Source organism: Varroa destructor, unplaced genomic scaffold (assembly GCF_002443255.2).
Source record: "Varroa destructor unplaced genomic scaffold, Vdes_3.0 BEIS01000004.1, whole genome shotgun sequence".
In the NCBI taxonomy this organism is placed as follows: domain Eukaryota; kingdom Metazoa; phylum Arthropoda; class Arachnida; order Mesostigmata; family Varroidae; genus Varroa; species Varroa destructor.
Window position 1 is genome coordinate 17,907,706 of NW_019211457.1, and position 17,562 is coordinate 17,925,267.

Here is a 17,562-nt window from a genome sequence, read left to right on the forward strand (position 1 = left end):
TCGAATAACGCATCGAGTATTTGTATCATACTGTACACCTATTTTTTTTTTGTACGCCTATTTTAAGGGGAATCAGCAGCATTTTCCAGCAACGGATGAGAATATATTGTTTGTGAGTGTGATAATAGGACCGCCATGCTGTAATGGCAGTCGTTACCACGAACGTAATATCTTCGTTTGTGGTACTACTATTTTATTATCGATTGTTGTTATTTGGCACTCGCTGTAGAAGGAACCCGCTGAGAAAATTTGCGGCTGAGAGGGCGCAATGAATATATTATAATGAAAAATTAAACAAATAGAGAACACTGGCTTACTACCAAGCTGAGGTGATAGCGTTTAAGGTTACGTACTTCATCCAGGTTACGATAATAGAAATGGCAGCGATTTTCTATGCATAGGACTAAAAGGTTAGACTATGTCATACGTTGTTATCGCACGGAGTTTATCTAGATCTATAATAACTCGGTGAGAAAATTACGACTCTAGATTTATCTTGATTCGCTCTTATTTTCTACTAAATAACGAGTCTGTATGAGCGTAGGGTTGTCTTCGTAATGTCGGTCGTATGATTTTTGTTATCGGTCACCCTTTAACGTACAGCTGATCTTTACTTACAAATATACAGTGCAATGACAGATATTAATATATATTTGTCATCTAATTGTTTATAAACATGGACCCACTAAACGTCTCTCGGATTGGTTTTAGTGTTAGCACCGATTTTTCAGAGTTCGCAGTTCTGTAAATTCCTATAAATCTCTAATGCATTTTACGGCTATACCGGGACCTTTGCGATTTTGTTACGTTTTAATGCGACCCATATAAGGTTAACAGCAGCTCCGGTGGCGCCGACAGCAACAAACCGAATAGAGGCGTCAGATCGATTGTCTCGTTAGCCAACTAGTTCTCTTCCTCGAACTAATATATATAAATTCTTTCCGAACTTTCTTCCGCAAAAAGAAATCGGCTTCACGCTTATTCTACTCAAGGAGTTAGTGTTATAGTAACAACTATAGGCGCTGCTGCTGGACTGCCAGGCAGTTACCACTGCAGCACGAGAAAATACGCAAGTAAAAACGAGCTGAATCGAAGAAGAACAACGACATGAAGAGCCGGAAAAACTTGAAATATATGCGCTCTTTTCGAATTAAGCAATTAAGAAATACATGAAAAAAGCGGAGGGAAGAAAAATAAAGGCAGCATATCAGTAGAAATGTCCGGATTTTATAAAGCGAACTTAGAGGAAAGATATTATTTGGACTCTGGCCGTTATAAGTAAGTTTAAGGTAATCGACATAGATTAGACATAACGATACTACTAGCATGTCAAGCGTGATCTTAAGCGTTAAGTTTGTAATCTGGAAAAGCGTTCGATAATCCTATCGACAGTCGCGGAGATCCAGCTGTTCTATCAGGGGTTGATATCAATAACTAAGTGATAGCACGCAAACGTAAAGTTCTGTTTAAAGCGAAAAAGATCTGACTACGTACGTATTTAGTACTAATTGGACGCAATTATAGGTCATTATTTAGTGGACGGCAATAATGAAACACCGCTGCAGAGAGAGAGTGCCTGCATGAAAAAAGGCGCGCATCATCATGGTACCGTAAACGAATGCTTTAAAATGTCATTTGCCTATGATGAGCATTTCTACAATTACATCTGTTCCTTCTATTACATATCCGGCATAGAAGATGAATATTACCTATGATATGTTGTTATGTCATAGGCAAGCGAGTGGGAACAACAACGACATCAAGGAAAATGGACTTATGTCAGATGTTGGCACTGTTAGCCCTATCTACAGCAACGATGACCATCGTTTGTCAAAGTGGCCGCGCGGTGATATCCCAAGCGATTACACATTCGTCTCTCATTTTCGCGTTTCTTTTTACATTCAATATGCACACATAGCAAGACGTTGTAGTCAGCCACACGCAAGAAGTACCGGCGTCGAACAATGGGTTTGGTTCGTCCAGCAAAGCGATCATTAACCCAGCCTGACGCCCGTCTAGCAAAAGTTTCAACGAGGACAATTCACTGCCACCACACGCGACCAATGCCGCGACTAGATTAAATATTTAATGCAACTAATACCACGCTGCTGTCTCAGTTGACGTTTAACTTCTCGGTAGCAGGACACCTTTGCCTCTTGTAGCCGCCATTGCTGCTAAAAGTAATGTAAAAAATGCCAATCCTTTGAGGCGGGAAAGTGTTGCTCCGGATTTGTGCTGTTACTTAGCTATCTAATGACGAATTATAGGGCATCACAGTGGCAACTAAGGTACCGTGGTGTTATCGCCCGCCAAGTGTTGTTCTTGTTTACTATGAGCGCCTAGTTTTCGATCAATACGCTGGAAATAGCCGAAGCCGCCTATGGCAGAAGTATCATCAGATGATACTTGATATCGCAGTACTACAGTCTTCCACTAAAAGTATACGGTACAACAAACACCTCTGTGTATGCTGGAGGCCAGGACTAGATACCTGTATATACGTATGTATTTGGGCGTGAGTGTGTGCGTTTACGGAGGTGAGGTTGTCAGGGCTTGAACAATAAGGACGAAAGTGATAAAGGCCAAATGTAACGTGTTGGAATTCGTTTTTCGGAACGACACGCGGCAAACTGCTCGAGGATATAAATATGGCTCACTAATTTATTGTAATACTAACGACGCTAGTTGACACTCCAAAGGTATTTGTTAACTGGGCCTCCTATATCAGGACAAGTATCAAACAATGAAGAGTATATGGGGTAGACTGATAAACGATAATAACGGTATATAAGGCTAAGTACAATAGAACACTGAAATAGACATTTCAGATATCGATTGGCCATTAAAGTAGAAGTCATCGTCTGTCCTTTTTTCCGATTTCTTTTACCATTTACACTTCTACCAGTTTGCCGCAGCAGTTTTGTACAAATCTGAATACTGGCCAGACATTAGACGACCGATACAAACCCATTCGTTTAGGTGCTCTACAGCCTTTTGCAGTGTATCATATCTTGGAGACAACTTTTTCCACTACTTTTGTTTTTGTTATCGTTGCTGTTACGTTAGTGAATAGCGTCGCAAGATGACATAAAACAGCTTTAGAAAAAATTGCTGTTGCAAACGGGACGCAGTGCTTGCATACGTATATTTCCCTGTAGAAGTGTCGCTTCAATCAAAACCGTGTGCGATTCTCTACACAATTGGCTGTCGCGCTGACAAGTACCATTTTTGCTTTGACAGACGTTCGGCAGATCGAAGGTAAAATTTAATACAACCCATTAATAGGGGCGGCGGAGTTAGCTGTAGAATGACGCGGTCACGCGAATTCATCAAAACGACCCGTGATCAATACAGGCAGTATCGAAAATGGCGGATTCTTGATTGTTGCTTCAGTCAGCGTCCACTGGATCTCAGGTGGTGATTTGACTTCTAGACAACTTGCTCTATGAGCGTATCATACTATTAGAAGCAAATATGTCATTATACCGTAAACCCATGACGGTAACTAGGTGGCCGGTGTGTATGATGACCAATACATTGTAATCATTTGTCCATACTGACTTGCGCATCAGCCGTCACGATGCCCGCTGTTGCTTTGCTCACTCCATTCAATCAATTGTTCTATGACAACAATCTCAAATACAGAGGATTATTTTCAACACAAGCGATTCTTGTTCGATGCTGAGAAAATCCATCTTAATAATGATATTGAACGTACGTACAACATGCAGCTATTTCGAACTTTATGTACTTAGCTTCTTCCCAGCACAAAACGCAGCGTGTCCATGCCGGGTATGGATCTAACTTATCTATCCTATTCTCAAGTTCACGTTACCACCTCATTATGACGCAAACAATATGCTTTTCTAAGCGACACCTTATTCATTCATTCATAAGCCTCTAAGTGATTTCCGCAAGGCTTGTCCGTAGTTAAGCATAGGGTACTCTTACAATATCGATTACTCGTGCGATAGAATTATAAATAAATTTATCCAGGCATTTTAGCCTTGCATATTATTCAAAATAGTCGAATCTATCCGAAGTTGATTTTATTAATTTTAACCGCTTTTATCTAATTGGAATAAAATTAATAAATCTAAACATGATTTCGTTACACTGTTGAGTATATGACACAGGTAGTAATACATACGCCGATTTGACGCATAGCGGCATATATGTCTCTGCTATTCACGCAGCATCCAAGAACGCCTATATATGTGTCATTCGTCTTCGACTAAGCTATACATGGGCCTATGGCTCTGTTTGTGAATGATCATACTAAGAACTATAATAAAAATCGTGTTATATAGCACTAGCAGTGGCGATAGTACTGAAAAGAGCTCGTTAAAGTAAACGCAGACGTTTACGCGGCCAGTTACTGCCATCGCATCAGATTTTCAAGAGATTTAGCACGTCGAGCGTACAACTGTTCGGCCGCATATGCGGGTACCCTACAATAGCAAATCTACTCTATAAATTATAGAGTGCATGACTATAGACAACGGTACCCAGGTTATTAAATCATTGATCAACAGATGATCTAAACCTAGCTCACTGGATACTCCCGTATCGAGATCATACTATAATAAATAAATTTCAGCCCAGCTTTGACAATAAACATTTGACATTCTGAGGTTCTCTGTTCGTTTTCAGTGTCTCCTTTTGTTGATGTAAAATTGTGCTCCTTTGCGCACACACACACACGCCCGAAGATTTTTGGCTTGTCTTCGGAAAAAAATAACAACAATCTTATACGTTGGCTTTCGTGCACCTGAAGGTTCGGATCGACAAGCTGTAATGTAACTCCACAGTTAGTTTACACAACTCGGACGTAACCGTACTACAAGGATTTCATTAAACGTTTCACTCTGCTTTCAAGAACTAGATATATGAGTTTTCGCGTGATTCGATTGACTCGATCCGCTATCCTCAGATGTCAGCTTTACGCATTAATCGGCCCATACATTTTTTTTGCGTTTTTGGCCCAATTTTAGAAAGCGACTCGTTGCGGGATAGGCGTCTCAAACCACCAATACTACCTATTGATTTTAGATCATCGATGCAGCAGGGTAGCCTGGACTTGTCATTTTGTACCCGATTTCCTTTGGCAATAAAAAAAGAATACAGTAAGTTTTTGATTTAAAAGAAAAATGCCTTTTAGAAAAGAGTTGAATAACAACTCGACGAATTCTCCAAGCCGACCGGTCACCTAGACTAATCCTGCTTCTGGCGAAGTTGCACGTTAAGCAGGCATATTCGGGATTGATCCAGCCTGATCAATATTTTTCTGCTTTTTCGAGGCTTGTTTGCCAAAACATTTCGTCATTCATCCGAATATAGATCTCAATTTTTTAATATTGACTCTTCTTGAGGCCGTTTAAATCCCTATCTATATTCCCTATCCTTTCCGGTGCACATTGTGCACCAAGTTCTATAAAAATCCAACCTTTAGTAAAATCCTATATCTGTCCCCCATGTCATATATATATTATATCTGATATGGGACAGATATAGAATACGATTTGCATATATATACTAATTTCGAATTTTACATCTATCATCATTATTAGGCATTACTTCAGACGGCCGGCTCTTAGCACGTGCAATAAAGTGTGTCTGTACCCGAATACCATTACATGACTTAAGCAACCACGTTATCCACTAAGCATGACGTTATATACATATGTGCACGTGCAATCTATGCAGATGATCAATCCGTCATGCAGATCAAAACGTCGACAGTTTAGCAACATGTCAATCGGTTTTACGTCGGCATACATGTACGTATTCGTAAGTTTTACTTGCCGAATTGTAAGTTTCGCGTCACTTTCAAGGGGAAAGGAGTAGTCCACAATGTTACGACAAATATCGGTTTCGTGAACGCTGTTTGATTCACTCAATTTGACATTTGGGAGAAAATTCATTAGAAAAAGACTGGTTTTTCGGTTAAGCGTACTTATGCTATCATATCGACAAGTTATCCACTAGACATCGTTAATTCTTATATATCTTATTTGTGTAGTGGACGCGGCTTGTACGCGCAGCCTTACAAACCAGAAGTGGTCCTACACATATGGATGTGTGTATTCGTTCCTTCGAATCTACAAGTTATAATCTGAGGCTCGCCTGAAGTTTTTAAACAGATCGTTGTCGTTCTAGGTTGCATTTGATTTGCGACCCAAATGAAAAAGATTATCCAATCTTGGTAGTGCCTTGCTGAAACAAATAGTTGTTTCAGTCAATCGAGTTGATATTATATTGAATTCATTGTGTCAGCAGTGTCACGAAGATATACGTAGGAAGGATTAACGGTGCTAGGTTATCATCTGTAGACGAATGCGTAAGACGACCTAGATTTGAGATCTAGCACAGGGACGCCCCATTTCATCCTCGAAGGCGCCAGTGTCTGAAATCTAACCAAAACAACACCAAGTATGAAGCTCGAAACATTTGTTTAGGTTACTCTCCTTTCATAGCGATCGCTCGGATCGACCAAAGGACTCGACCTAACGTGGATTATCTAATTTACCCAGACGAACAACCTTCACTAAGCCATTTTCCTTTCGACTGAGCTATAAGCACCGTTTGATTTGTCCAGCGATTTTCTGCGTTAACAGACTCGGCCAAAATTCGTTGTGCGCCTAATTTATACTCGCCCAGTTTTAATCACCTGACACAACAGATACAAGAGACATTTCCGACATGTAAAGTTTTACATGTCACTGCAAACTATACTGTGTTGGTCCTATGTAAGAGATGCCTCTTTTTGAAGAATCTTTAACCCTGTGCGGCCTTTGTTCATCTTATCGCCTGCGCATGCTACTCTCAACGTTTTTAGCAGTACCGCTCATTTTTCGGTTCGCTTCGTAAGCGATTGATCCGTCTAGCTTTCCACTCTGCCACGCTATCGTCCTTTTTTAAATCGACTTTTTATGGTTCCAATGTCAAGAAAGTCATGCAATTTCCTGCCAGCACGCCGTCTAGACGACCACGTGTTTCGTACTAAATGCGAAACGGCGTCTAGCAAGCAAGTTAACCAGGACTCTAGCGAGCAATGCTTTGGCTCTGAGGCCACGAGGACAAGATGTCCTCTTGGCGTTCTTGGTTCTGCCAGACGGTTACCACGGACTATGTAAAGCGGTTGTGGATATCTTTAAAAACGATATTGCCAAGTAATAGATGTTACGTGTCTAAAAAATGCTGGCCGGCGGGCGGGCTTTGTCTAGTTTTTGTGTTGTTGCCAATGTAAGAAGCGTGACATGCCACAAGATGCTATGACTACAGCGACGTTGATTTTCTTTACAGCGACAGCAGACATCGCATCCCGTCGTTGTATTCTTAGTCAACCCCGCCTCAATCTCCCATGTTAGAGTCTAATGACTAAGATTGTACTACAGGCCGTTACCACGTTTTTGGCGATTGCTTAATGTAAATGAGCGAGCTCGATTTCCACTTCCTTGCATCTGTCTGTGAGGCCGTTCTTATTGTTACGAACGTAAGAACTATTTTGCACGGACGCAGCGTGACCGATTGTTTTAGAGGGACATAGTTTACATTCACTGTGGAAACGACAGTGGTCAAAGTAGGTTGACATACATGGCGACCCTGTTCGAGGACTCCGATGATGTTTGTCGTTAGAGAAAAAATAAGTTGGGTGTCCTCGGCTCGCACTTATGATCTGACTGATCGTCCGCTAGAGAGGTCACGTTAAACACGCAATAAAATGATTACAATCAATAGTCAGACTTGTTATAAGTAAGTCTGTTTTCGCTTGATACAGCGTGTGTCCTGGCGTATGCATGTCATCTGTTGAGGCTATTTGGTAAACCATAAAAGCCTCGATCACTTTCTTGTAACGCTCGCCTACTTGTTTATCAAAACCGTACTAAACTTATTTGAAAGAAATGAACACACATAGAAACGGTAACTCATTCTGATTGTGCCGCCTAACAAGTTATCCGAAAGACGCCATTATGGATTTTGGGTATACCAGTATGTTTCGAACGTTAGGTATTACATATTAAAATAAAGTGTTTCTACGTCCGATTGTAGTTGCCAGGTCGTCACTGATCCTAGTTATAGAACTGTATATCTATATCTGTATAACGCTATATCGAACCTTTTCTTTGCGCTGCCAGAGTTGTTGCATGTGCTACGGCAATATACAGTTTATAACGCATTTATATACTAAGCTTACCATGAGTTTCTATTGTTGTAAATTAAGAGTACGTAATGCTACGTAAGGAACGGTACAAGCATCTGACCTTGTTCGTCGATTATTTCGTTCAGGCTTTTAAACCTAAAAAGTGGCCTCAGAGTCCATAGCTATGAGAGATCATATCATGCGTAAAACATGCTCAGGTAGTAAGGTAGTGCCTTGACATTCACAAATATCATCTACTAGCATCGTTCTCTAGTATTCGCAGTTGGAAATTTAGACCTTCAAACTGTATAGATAATGCTCTGATAGACAATTTAATAGAAAAAGTCGAATATGATATTTGAGCAGCCATATTGACGCCAGTTCTCAAGTGTATATTGTGTCGAGTAGCGACATCGGCAGCCTTTACTAGTTTCGCTGTTGTTGTCAATGGGACGACTTATCAGGCTAATTTGCACTGTAACAGCAATGATAAACCGGTTCGTACTGCTGTCAAACTACAGAAGATGAACTGGCATAAACATTCGATTGTGCTTGCCAACCTATTCTAAAAAAAGAGTACCGCTTGAATTGAAAATAGCCCTCCCTCCCCGCGCGCGCGCATGCGCGCCCCCTTCGTTCGACTTTAAATGCCTTGTCTGAATGCATTGTTTCCGGCTGTACATGGATTTGATTATGCCGTGAGACACCTGCTATAACAATAGCAGCGCCAGCCAGTGTTATCATTTGCGTGTAGAAGATATCGGCGTAGGTGGAAACATAATAAAGACTGAGAGAAATTAGATGATTGACGACCATTTCTAGTTCCTGTTAGTCACATCCAACAACGCGTACTGGCCACCGCACTGATGACACTGTACTTCGAACAGAAAACGGAAATCTTTTCTAAAATCGTGGGCCGGACCGTGGAGTGACGCGTGTGTTCCGACGAAGGCCAGAACAGGCGGCAAAAACAAAGCTTTCTTGGGAAGTCAGAAGCCACTATACGAGTGCGTAGAAAATGATTAATTCAAGTAAGATGCTAAGGACGTTAGTAGTGTTTCGGGACAGTTCAAGCAAGAGCGAACACTCGAAGTTAGCATTCGTATTTCGAAAAATTTGAAGTTGATCGCAGTGCGAACTGTCGCTGCTGCTGTTGTTGTTGTTGTTCTTGTTGATGTAGTTATGCAGTATTTAGAATTTATGTGAATAATCGTCCTTAGCTGGAAGACAAAACATGTCTGGAACCAATCAGCTTAATTTAGCCCTGTAAGTGGAAAATTTTCAGTCGTCTCTTCTCGTGCTTTATCCATGCTCCGAATAGTTGAGGTGACGACAAGTGTCTACGAAAAGTTCTTATTAGTTTCATCTGATTGCTTTAATTAGTTGCTGTAACTGAAAATTCATTATTTTAATTAAGCATTTCTGTAAAAATCCGTAGTTCCTGTTTGACAAATCACTTAGCTTAAAACCTGGCTATAAAGAAGTAATGAAGAAGCTCATGGGTGTCAATTCAAAGTAACCATTCAAATTGAAAGCATCAACACACGTTGAGCATAGTTTGATCCATATTTAATACAAATAAGTACAAAACGAGTTTTTCAAAAAATATGGTCTTCTGACCAGGGCAGCAATAAAAGATCACGATTACTACCCGATGGGCACGCAAATACATTTCAAAACGCTGTTATCGTACGAGACGACATGAAAATGATATATGTGTTACAATGCGTTCCTGGTTACTTTCACCGCGCTCATCACTGTTTCTTTTCGTTAAAGCCAAAGGACAGAGCTAAAGATATGTGGTTGAATAGTAACTAGCCATTATTATTATTACAACCATGACGTCTCGTCGACAGCCGCTGCTTTACTGCTTCTGTTGCAGTATAACGATGTAATTTGTCTCCATCACCTTATCTGGCAATGACGAAAAGAAAAAACAGCCAAGCGTCTCTTTTTTTTTTTTTTTTTACAGATCTTCCTCATACTAACTCTCGTTCCTTCCACCCGTTTCCGTTCTATCCACGAATCATCATATCACAATGGCAGACGTAGCCTTCATGCCCTCATCCCTTGAATCGGTTATCTATGCCTTCGCACTTGTACGTCTGATTGTCTGTCGGACTTCGTTTGATTTTCTTCACATATGTATATGCTATACCGCTAATATAATCCCTCTTGTGCTAAATGCATATGCATATTTGGACCTAGGTTTGAGTAAGGCGCTTTTGGGCACAATATTAAAGGCATCCTGTCTATCGATGGCCGATCCCATTGGATCGTTGAAAGATTTCTGGTGTTAGAATATCGGGGACTGTGATATAACATGAATTTATCAGGGATTCCAACCCAATACTCTGAAGAAAACTATTTCAGTTGGGTGACTTAGTTGGTTTTGCTGGAACCAGTAAGACATTAACTATGTAAAAAGAATATCCTACAATGTTCGAGTTCGGATCACTTGTGCATATTATATCCATTTGCTATTGTCAGTGGCATCTTTCGTAGGTCAGACTATTGAAACTCCTCTTATATTATTTCTATATTAATCACTATTATTATTATTACTATCATCGTCGTGATATGTACGAAGAGTCTTCGTGAGATTCAAAGTAAAAGATGCGAGTTTGCTTAAGAGTAGTAGAAGCCGATCTGAAGACTGATTTGATTGGGGGGGGAGGTGCAAAAAAAAATTTGAAGTTGATATATTTGCACACTTACAAATACGAGCGTAGCCAGCCCGCAGAGACATTACCGTGCCCTGTACGTATTATTATTATTACAGATCTGCGCTGCCCTAATAAAAACAGCTCCAACGTCTCATTTCTTCCTTCGGTTCTTAAAAGATCCAGATCGGAACATTTTTACCTGAAGACGAGTATCAATGAAGGACAGTTTGAAATGTAAAAACACAGTATTATTATGTACAACGGACGCATTTAGCATGCCGCTGCGCCATTGAATCATCTACCATGAATTTGATATTTAGAAACCGTACGCAAAAATAGAAAATAATCATACAGGATAGCCAGATGAAATAACAGTGAACTAAAAGACAAAAGTACTCGTTAGCTTATCGCCTATAGTATTTCATTTTCTTTCTGCGTGGCGATCACATCATCTATATAGGTTCGTTCGGAACCTACAATCGATACGATAAGAGCCTCGATTTCTAGAACAAGTGACAGAAAGATATTCCGTCGTAAAGAGGAAAAGATGTGCCATTGAATGGGTAATTCTTCAACACAATGAACGCAGCAGGTCTCTAAGCCGTAGCTCGTGAATATGTGATTGAGTGTATGTTCCAAGCTGTCAGGCGTATTTTTTATCATCAGGTCTCATTTCGTGCATACTATTCGCATCGAATAAAGATTTATATTTAACCACGTACTCGGACGTTAGCCTGAGAACTACGTATTGAATACGCGTTTCGTAACGCGTCTATGCAAAATCCCTCCGGACCCGCAGTACGCAGCAAGGCAAAAAATGTCATTTGTCTCAAAAATTGACTTTACTTCGAGAAAAGTTGAACATAAAAAGTTATTTTATGACCTATCCTAATGTATTGGCTTCGCACTATCCGTGATCGTTCCTCAGTATCAAATAGTTAATTGGTTTAGGTAACTAGTTGTTACTTTAGATCTCGCTTCGTCCACATCTATTACTACTATAGTAGATATTGAGCTCTACTTTGGAGACTCTAGTTTTATATGATGTATAGCTTCTTTACATATGATGTAGCATGACTTGAAAGTTGATTGTAATATTCATGTATATATATATATATATATATCATTAAATGTCGTTATTACTGATGGTAGGCAGGTCTTGCTTGTGAAGACAAACTTATTCGGCTGTGTTGGTGTTTGCCACTAATTGAAATGATTAGTGATAGTATAAAAACATTCTGCATTACCCATAACCATCACGGCAAACAACGTGACGGAGATCCAAAGGAGCGTTAATATAATTTTGCCCTTTATTCGCTGGTGCTAGCTCTTTCTGGTGCTGATAACTGAGAGTCGCCCAATCGGCCGTTTAATCCGAGTGAATTTTATTGGTAATGACAATTGTAATGGGCTTTTTTCCATTTTTCGGTATATCATTATGCTTTACCATAGCCATTGGCTTGGTTTTTCAACTGATATGAAATATGCACAGTAATCGAAGTAAATATACCTTTCTGCGCGGATGCACCCTTTTTCGTTCCCAGCTTTCCGTCTCGCGGCTCCGAACTATGATACTTTTCGAAGCGCTTCGGTACAACTATAACAACAAAAAAATCAACAAACCTCTTGGCAAACAATGCGTCCTGGGAAACTGAAGGGAAACAAGCATGCCTGTATGTGGCTACACTTTTCCGCAGGACGACAAGGAAGAAAAAAGACGAATTCTATAAAGCGAAACAAAAATATGGGCCAAATGTAGAAGCGTCACCATAATTAGTTTATTCCGCTCATAGAATGACCTTTGAATTTTTGCTTTAGGACTTTCACAAACTGATACTCGCAGAATAACCAACACATTGCTTACGGAGTCTACAGTATTTTGCTAGGGGTGATAATTATCGCGATACCTGCAGGAGCCTACAGAAACAGATCGTAATCCTCGTCTAGGTCGTCTAATAAATATTCGGCCGAAGAAGACAATGACGGGTTGGGGCTCTTTTTGACAAATAACTGTTCCTACTTTTTAAGAGGAAAGTTTTCAGAAATTAACTATTCATGATAATATGCGTTAATGGCTTTAACGTAGTTCTGTAGAACAAACACCTCATTTGTTTTCTTGCAAGGACCCTATTAAGCTTCATATTGTTCTTATAATTATCAGCACCTGCTACGTAAATAAGTATACGAAAGTTACTATTTTTTTATTGTTTATTGCAATTACTGTTCTTAATGTAAAAAATTACTATTTAACATTTCCCGAAACGTCAACATAGTGCCAGGCCCAACGAATAGGGTTGATTCCTACGCTTAAATACCAACGACCATATCGCAATATCGTATCCTTCGCTAAATATGAGAATCATATCGATTGTGCATTGTAGCCTTGTACTGCCCAATAGAACTCGCTATCGCAACGTGCCCCAACAATGCACGCTTTTACCTCCAGCTTCTTTGTTCTGAATTACAGAGTTTACGTTGAACACTGATAAAGAAGTGGACTTCCCCATCGTTTATCGCTTTAGGCATGTTGAGTATCGCAATTGCACTAAATGCAAGCGGTGGGCATCAATTCACAGGCTGTATTAATGAACACGTTCCATACAGTACCATAGTTCCTGTAAGAATACAGTTCCTATAGGGGAAATCTGTTGACAACAGAATGAACAACACGAAATAACGGTGAAGCTAGCGCCTTTCATCGCTGTGAAGAACAGCTTCCGCAAGCACCCTGGGCAGCGCTGGGGTGTATACGGAGGTGTTAGATAAGCATTCACCATCACCACAATTGCCGCCGTCATCACCGAGTCAACGGTGAACGCGTCTCGTACATCAGAACAAGCACTGAATTCAGTTAGCTACCAAATTCAGCAGCAAATCAGATGCCCGTCTTTATCATCAGCTCGCCCTCTGTGTGTGTGTGTCCATAGTCTAAATTCTATCTTTACGTGTGAAGTGCACGTAGGTAATTTACGAATAAATTATGCATTCGCGTCCGTTTTTTTTTTCAACTGTATATGATGATGCCGATACCGATGGATCGTTTATTTTTTTTTGTTTCGGAATCATAGGGGACGACAGAGATACCGCCGTCGCTATACACAAGAGGTCGCATTGTCATGTTGCTCGTCGAGCCACAAGGGACAGGTGAATACGTACGAGATGTTGTAATCTAGTACACTTAAGGGTTATAGTATTAGGAATCGGTGGACAATCTCGTAAAAAGTGATCCGGTTGCTATTTTAAAAAGGTTTTGTACGAACTGTTGTGATGATTTCTGCTGGGACAGAAGGACGCACAGAGACGCAGGTCGCTACTGGGTGTTGGAAGCGTCGCTTCACAAAAATCGTGTTACATTTAGATATTGAAAACGTACAACGGATAGGAAAATACAATTGGTATAAAAGCGCATTTCGACTGTGAATTTCTTCACTGAGCAAGCGAGCAAATCGTCCGGTGTATCTATACAGAAACTACGAATAAAAATTAGGCAGTCATAGTCACCAAGGGTCATAGATGGCCTCTGCTTGGTTCACCTTTGCAGTGTGGGCGTACACACGGTACAATACGAACTCAGAACAACATCGGGGGGAAGCTTGATTTATGGACCTAAATCATGTCTATACGCAGAACGAAGAATTCCATATCCGCTTCCACGTGTTCTGAATCAACTATGTGACCCTTCAACTAAAAGATAGATCCCTGTGGCGAACTTAATGGACAGATTCAGCTCAGCTGGAAAACAACTTCACTACTGATATTCTTGACGAAAATAAAGATGTTCAGCTTCTTTGTCCAATGCGGTAATGTCATGTCGCCAACAGCTCACACAGCGCCACGAAGCATCAATGGAGTCAAAAACGATCAGAAGGACCACCAACGACAACGGTAACAGTGAAGCTTACGGGACAATTGCCAAATGGGTTCATTCATTATTGCAACACGTAAGTGAAGAGGCCGCTTTATCATCGACTAGTAGAACCCATTGCGATTTGTGCTTTCTCCACAATTGGACCGTAACGTAGTGTTTGGCGGAATTTCTTATTGCATCTTTCGTGCCAATATCTGCTCGCACCGTTGGGCGGGTGAACAAACAATGCGCTAGTCAATGCTTAAAAAATGTTTATTTCCTCAGGTTCATCTATGCTGTAGCTTCATTGCCCGTTCATTGCTCCGTTTAATCTTCGACACAAATCGAGCTTCCATCATCCTAACTCCGCCCCAGCCTCAATCCTCGCACTAGCATATCGTGCCGTCTTGGTACCTATACGGGTAACGGCGAAAAGCTATACGAAAACTCGCTGCAACAGCAGCGAGTTTTCGTATAGCTTTAAAGAAGGGTAGGCACAGTTATAATAATAATAATAAACGTCGTATATAATGGCCAACAATATGATATACAGTATTTTTTTTTTCTATAACTAAACAGTATCCCTACAACTTCAGTAAATAACTGGCACTAACTTTGGAGTAAATACAAGATCTTGCGCAATCAGTCATTTTGCTTCCGACACCGTTAGACTGACCACATATTTTCTTTCAACGTTGTGAGAGCCACCAAAAATTACTATCGTCAGACTTCGCCACTGACTCCATCGCGGCCCTGTGATAGCTCTGTGCAATGAAGGCTAGCCTTCTTTGGCAAAACTAAGCTGAGAAATAGGGGCACAAACGACAAGTAGCGAACACCTCAACATTAATAAGCACTGAAGTTGTTGCTTATTAGCCATTATTCGACATAATTAAAAATTAGGATATTTCTATGTGAATATGGTTAGGCTCAGGTTTGGCGACGACAAACGAAATTTCCTGTAACTTCTCCTCTACAACTTATATTTTAAGCGTTTATTGGATGTGGTAATAGTTATCGCGTATCTTAGATTTCTAACATTTGTCTAAGTTGGCGCGATGGCATTCTATATCAGCTGTAGAAAACGTTGACGTTGGGATACATAAACTTAGCCTTTCACATAGATAACTTTATTTAGAAAAGGGTCAGAGGGCTCCTCCTTGTGGCTCCGTAAAGTATCTCTAAAAAGGTTATATCACAACCCATGATCGAATGTATCCATGCCTTAGCGCACTTGTAATCCCCGATACTGTTAGTAGAAGCTTGAGCTTTTACAATCTATCTCAAGCCAACTAATCCATGTCTCCGATAGATATGTGTGACAGCGTAAATATTTTTTTAGATAAATTCCTATCACCTATTAATTAAACCTTTACCAACTTCCTATCACCGAATCATATGCTTGTTTCACACGTCATCGCGAACCGAAGTATAGACGCCTTTTCTTTGCTGAATCGGCTAGATGTAGAATGACTTAAAGATACAACTTTAGCTTTTACCATCTGTCTATCTGCCAATGTTGTTCGCTCTGGTATATTCGACCGATTCTCCCCTTTACCGACCCACCGTCGTGTAACTGTGGGCTAGTACCCTGCAAACAAACAAGCCAGCCAACCTATACACTTCCCAATATATTCGGTTTATGTCCCGTAGTTGTAACAACCACCGTCGTCATCACAGTTGTTGCTACTATCTGTTGCTACTGTTGTTTGTTGTTCCGTCGAAAGTCATCGCTGGTTATTGTCGCTACAAGCTAGCGCACTTCTCTTGCTTACTGCGTTCGGTTCTTTATTTAGTTCCTCCGTAACCGCTAGCCAACGGCCACCTGTTATCTGTGATGGCAAACGCCTGTCGTCCGTCTGCCATGTCGCACCACCGCCATTTCAATGTTATCTGGGTCTGCTAAAAACAGCAATGAGTAGCACAACGAATGAGCGTCACAACCTAGAAATCCGAAAAAAACTCGAGGAAGGAAATGCGTGACATGAAAACGCCGAAGATATCGACGACGACGTAGATAATAAAATACCGAAAGCTGTAAGAAAAGAACAATACAACAGTGGCGGCAATAGCAGCATCATCACACCATGACAACCGCTAACGGAATCGTGAAAACAACATGTATGTACTACTGTCTGCTATTGGGGCTCTGGAATGATGTCTCCTCACGTTCATCTGCTCTTTTCTCTTACGGCGATGTATCAGAGATATCAGAGATCACCGCCACGCATTGGATCGTCCCTCTTGTATGGTGGCTTCGGCTTCGGTTAGCCTTTAAACTAACAGTACTGGCAGGCCACCATAGTGTAACATAGAGCGCTAGGGTTCCAGTGACGCTCTATGTCGCTGCCATTTTGTTAGTCAGCATCCCCCTGGAACTATTTTTCTTCCCTCACTGGGCATCCCCCCCATACACACAACCCTTTCTTAAAGTGCAATAGCCCAGCACGAGCAGGAATTGCCAATCACAGTCAGCCAGTTTCGAGTCGTCAGGAGGTGGCGCCAGCAACAACAAGGGGTAAAATGCGGACAAGACTCGGTAAAAGATCAACAGCAGCAGCGCGGTATCGGTAAAATCTGTACATGATTGTATCGAACATTTGAAACGACGCAAGCGAACAGCAGAATAAGCTGTTGCACCAAGATATCCAGCTACTACACGAACTCGTAACACAAATGGCGTCCCATGTAGTAATAGTAGGTTTCGACAGCAGTGCCAGATAAGGTAGCATGCGACAGAGAGGCTGAGAAGATAAACAAACGTCGATGCAGTTCATTGGCTTTTTGATGCTTGATTGCTTGTCGTTGTAGGCAGCTTCTCTCACCGTGTAACTGACCGACCGACCGACCGACCAACCAACTACTCGTGTAGTTCCCTGCCAGGTCCAGCAGTCTGGGTGCTTCTA

At 41.0% G+C, this 17,562-nt stretch overlaps 1 protein-coding gene and 1 long non-coding RNA gene across 7 annotated transcripts in view; one reads left to right on the plus strand and one right to left on the minus strand.

The window, feature by feature from the left end:
- sona (sol narae metalloprotease) overlaps positions 1 to 17,562 on the minus strand; it is a 247,384-nt gene that overhangs the window by 109,875 nt on the left and 119,947 nt on the right. The window lies entirely within an intron of this gene.
- Positions 1,455 to 15,202, plus strand: LOC147755916 (uncharacterized). 3 transcript variants are annotated; one of them, XR_015326745.1, is made up of 4 exons: positions 1,455 to 4,777; positions 4,995 to 5,780; positions 13,878 to 14,750; positions 14,942 to 15,202. It is a non-coding gene; the product is annotated as an uncharacterized LOC147755916 (long non-coding RNA). The 3 variants fall into 3 exon arrangements; XR_015326746.1 differs by lacking the exon at positions 4,995 to 5,780 and having other exon boundaries at positions 1,995 to 2,446; XR_015326744.1 differs by having other exon boundaries at positions 1,996 to 5,780.